Source organism: Pinus tabuliformis, chromosome 6 (genome assembly GCF_031772625.1).
Source record: "Pinus tabuliformis cultivar Carrire ecotype Pingquan chromosome 6, CPIR1, whole genome shotgun sequence".
Lineage (NCBI taxonomy): Eukaryota > Viridiplantae > Streptophyta > Pinopsida > Pinales > Pinaceae > Pinus > Pinus tabuliformis.
In genome coordinates this window covers 1,965,093,400-1,965,098,558 of record NC_142292.1, presented here as the reverse complement: position 1 = coordinate 1,965,098,558, position 5,159 = coordinate 1,965,093,400, and the positions used below count along the sequence as shown (strand labels likewise).

The window sequence follows — 5,159 nt, the reverse complement described above, 5'->3', positions numbered from 1 at the left end:
TTAATTTTTTCAAAACTTTAATAAATTTTATACAATTTAATTAAAAATTTCAAAATTAATTAAAAATCATTTTTATTTCAAAAATAAAAACATTATATGAGAAAATATATAATCAACTATAAATTAATATTAATTAAAAACTAATCCATCACTATAATTCTACTTACTAATATATATCTAACTACTATACTTACTACATTTATTTTACATGGAAATAAAATATAGAGTGAATATGAAAATACAAAAATAATTAAATCGTCCCACATGCACTCTTATATATATTATAAATTATTGTCAAAAGTATTTATTTTACATGGAAATAAAATATAGAGTTAATATGAAAAAACAAAAATAATTAAATCGTCCCACATGCACTCTTATATATATTATAAAATATAAAATTAATATTAATTTAAAGTAAATTGATCACTGTAATCCTGAGTAATAAATATCTAAAAACAATTAGAAATTTCAAATCTAACATAATTATCTTAATTTTTTTGAAATAACAATCTTATATGATATTATATTTCATATGATGAATTTTTCACTCCACCACAATATAACTGAGACGAAATATTTAAACAAATTTAAATAAATCACTATGTCTGACTCTGATTCTGGTTAATTATATGTGCTACCACAATAAGCATATGTTCAAATCTTAGTCAGATGTGCTCTAAGGGTTAGGGTTAAATGTTAAGTGGGAGGTTTGGTCATGGTTATTTTTTGAGGTTTATTTTTTATGTGAAAAAATAACCATAAATTCAAATAAACATGAATATGCATATACAGACAGTGTAAAATGTAAGTTACAACTGAAAAATTAATTGATCCACTTCTTCAACCCAACCTACAATTAGAAATCTTGAATTGCAAGAAAGCTTACGCACAATTTACAAAAACAGTTTACAACTGAACAATTAATTGATCTACTTCATCAACACAACTTCAAATTAGAAATCTTGACACAATTTACAAGAACTTACTTTGATTAGTTGAAGCCATGTTGTGAAATCATAATTTTTCATAGTACTTCTAAATACATAAATGAATCAAGCTGGATCCGACATCTTGTAAACTTCAAATTCTGAAATCTCTGATTCAAAGAACTTCTTATTAAATTTTACATAACAAGAAAATTTACCCAACGAAAAAACCAAAACCATAACCAAAACACAGAATATTTATACTATGCTCTATCATTCTCACAGAGAAGAATGTAAAAGAGGAGGGGCGTACTTCGTTGCTTCATTGATTTCTGCTTGAAATTTTTTCATAGCAGCGGAGGGCAAGCAAACGGGAACCAATATCCCTTGCACCCCACTCGTATTTCGGAGCGGGATGAAGAAGCTGGACACGCCTGGCACTGCACCCACTCCCCCCTTTGCAGGCCCTCCGTAGGCCGCTCTTCCCCATCCGAAATCCACATCCCCGAAGCCGATTTTGGTAACGTCCGAAACCAGAAAGGATCCCACCACTGTGAAGTGAGGGCGCCCTTCCAATTCCATCAAATCTATCACCGATCGCATATACTCGTCATTCACAGCCGTTTTCCCTTCGTTTATCAATTTCAAAGCGAAAGACAACGGTTTTTTGGCCAGCTCTCCTGCGGTCGTCTTTGCGCATGCAAAGCTGATCGCATTCCCGTAGAAGCCTTTAGGAAGCGGCGGGTCGAATTTCGTTCGAGCGTCCACGGGAAATATTAACCGAACTTCTTGCTCCGAAGGCAGTTGGAGAGCCCTGGTTCTCAAACGCCACAAACACGCTGATAGAACTTCGAATGTCGGGTGCTTCATGCCTTGGCCTACTGCTTGGCTCTTCAGCGACTCCATCTCCTTGGGTCCGAAAAAGAATGAATTGTGGCTCATCTCGTTCACGAGGGCTGCTCTGCACGTCAACAATGATTGAAACTGGACCGAGATAATACACATTGCAGGGAACTGAGAAACAGAAGCGATAACACAAATAAAATTCCAAATGTAATTTGACCGGACACGGCAAGAATTCTGTTTAACAGCGTCATGGGCAAATAGCGGTTGGTCGTGCAAGGAAAATTTCTACGGGTGCATTTCCTGTTTGGCGGGACCGCAAGCCAGATTTGTGGAGAACAGCCCGGAAACATTGCAGCAGGTTGTGGAAGAGAACAGGAAGAGCAGAAAGCGGTACTCGTCTAACCAGATGCCAGTTGGAGTTGCACGACAAATGTCAATCATATGCTATGCTAGTGAGAAGTCCACGCCAAATGTCAATTATAGAAAAAAAAGTAAAGGAAAAAGTTCATTCAAAAGAAGGCCAATCGGCCTAAAAATAAAAATAAAAAATCATCCCTTTCTTCTAACTTAGGTTGTACCCATGGCAGCTTCCGCAGGGCCTTCACGCAGCATGTAAATTTCAGCTCCTCCGCCACTCCACGCAGCATTCAGGGACACACATACTATGGCTTCTGCACATAGATATGCACGCAAGTCCCTTAGCATGGAGCTCAATCCATGCTTCCAATGGTTTTTCATACAGGTTTACCTATGCACACAACATTCAACATTCGTTGGTTTATGCAAGTTCAATGACTCACGGCTCAAAGCTACTTTCTCCATGGAAATTCAAAGTTGCTTTCTTTTCATTGCTCCTACAAAATTTTACACAACAAAGTTCTAACTCAATTTTCAAACTTGATGGGCAATGACTCTCCTATCAAATGAAGAAAATACACTAATAAATTATAAAGCAAAACATTTAATTATAATGCAAATAAGTTCATAATTTTTCATTATTAATAGTATATATTTATATATTTGGATATTTCAATCATTTTTTATAATTTCTTAAAAATCACTCTATAAATATCTCCACAAATTTTTCATTAATCATTCATAAATCTCTCTACAAATCTCACAAATCTTTCATCAATCACTCATAACTATCTCCACAAATCTCTCAGTAAATATTAACAACTTTAATAATTTGAAATGTATCATTATTCCAACAATGTTATGCGTCAATACATGGTTTATTAATATCTTTTTTAATTAATTAATTTGAGATAAATTAATTAAAAGAGTTTAAGTAACTTGGAAATAAGTGCATGAGCATAAAATACATTTGCTGAAGATCTAATAAAAAATATTCACTGAAAATTTACTAGTGGGAGCCTTTGGAACTCAAACATAAATTATTTTAACTAATGTGGTTTTCTTGATAGAATAGTGATGAGTTAGTTTACATTACTAATAGTAATAACAAGTTATATTATTTTTACCCATTAACAAATGACTTATGACATGTTTTACAACTTACCATAGATTTATTTTAATTGTTGAAATGAGAGGGTTGAGGTGGTTGTTTTAAAAATAAAAATAAATTCAAGTTTATTTTTAATTTGTTAAGAGCTTATTTTTAGTTTTTTGGAAATAAGTAGATAAGCTAACTTTTTAAGAGTGAAATTCTACATTTTGTAAATTATTAGTAAATTATTTTAATTGATGTGATTTTCTTGAACAATAGTGATGAGTTAGTTTACATTACCAAGAGCAATAACAAATAACAATTATTTTTACCCATTAACAAATAAGTTATTACAAGTTTTACCATTTTTTGGCTCTGGCTCTGGCTCTTAGCTCTGGCTCTGGCTCTTCGGCTCTGGCTTTGGCTCTGGCTCTTCGGCTCTGGTTTCTTGGCCGTTTGCAACCTTCAGCTCTCTGGCTTTTCATTTCAACTTCAAGTGATCCCAAAGGCTCCCTTAGCTGCTCTGCAACTACTTTCAACTGCTCTTGCTCTGGCTCTTCGGCTCTGACTCTGGCTCTTGGCTCTAGCTCTGGCTTTGGCTCTGGCTTCTTGGCCCTCTGCAACCTTAAGCTCTCTGGATTTTCACTTGAACTTCAAGTGACCCTCATCACTCTCTGCGCCCTCTCGACATACACTGAGCGTTCCCTTTGGATTCCTCAGCGTTCAAACAGCTCCGGGCTTCTCCAAGTTGCCTCTGCGCATTGCTCTCGGCCTCTGTGCACATATCATCAACTCTTCGTCAAGCGCCCCCTCTTAATCGTGCTCTCTGTGTTTTTGTGAGGCATCCATCCGGCTCTGCGGCTTCCACAGCCGTTCCTTTGTCTCTCATCACGACGAATCATTCCCTTGCAGCCCTTCAGCGCTTCGACTGGCCTTCTGGCTCACCAGCTCTATGGCTCTGCGTTTGGCCCTCTGGCGCTCTGGCTCTGTGGCTCTGCGTCTGACCATCTGGCTCTGTGGCCCTATGTGTGTAACGCATCATTGTTACAAACGCCCGCTTACAGCGTGGCAAGGAGAATGGGACATTTACAAAGGAAATACACAGGCGGCCTCTTCCCAAACGAAATCCATGAAAACATGCATTTCTGGCTCGTAACGGAAATACACGGGAAAAACACTATCGGGTGCAAAAACCAGATTTAAAAATTTATGAAATCACGTTTATAATTCCCATCGGGTACGGCCCTTATCGGCTTATCGCAAGTCGCGTGCCCAATGGCCCTTTGTATCGGGGATCACCGATCACCCGATCTCCGATCACCTCAATCGAATCCTGACCGTTGATCTATGCACCCGATCCAATGGTCCACACGTAATCACACATCGGCCCATTACTTGATCTCATGTCGCAATATCACTGTCACAATGGCCCAGGGGCCTTCCCTTTGGTTATGCCGACCGCCGATCGCCAATATCGCACCTTGCGTATCACATCGACAGGGTTTATGCCTCTGCTCCTCCGATCACTCCGATCGCCGATTATCGCAATCGCATAATCACATTATCGCAATCGCTAAGTCTAGGGTTTCGATATCGCATACATGACTGCCTCTGATGCGATGAGTCGAAGATCGTTGATCGGGGGTGCTTCCGCCCTAGCCTTAAGTCCGCCCTTTGAACCTTTTGCGATGCGATTTTCCTTTATAAGGGTCTTTTTCCCATTTTTAAAGGATTTTTGCCTCTTTCCCAAAGAACAAAGGGGAACTTATTTTTGTGATAACTTCTCCATCTGAAGTCTGTTTTCGCCCATTCAAGTTGCATTAGATTCAGAATGAAGGGATCTTTGCAAAGAAACTATTTCTGAGAGCAGCTTGCAACTTTCATTTTCCTCTGATTTACAAAGGATTTGTGCCATTTGGCACCTTTTACCTCTT

At 37.8% G+C, this 5,159-nt stretch overlaps 1 pseudogene; it reads right to left on the bottom strand.

The window, feature by feature from the left end:
- Window positions 1-1,208: 1,208 nt before the first annotated feature.
- On the bottom strand, window positions 1,209-1,835 carry LOC149267044 (benzyl alcohol O-benzoyltransferase pseudogene; annotated as a pseudogene).
- Window positions 1,836-5,159: the final 3,324 nt, after the last annotated feature.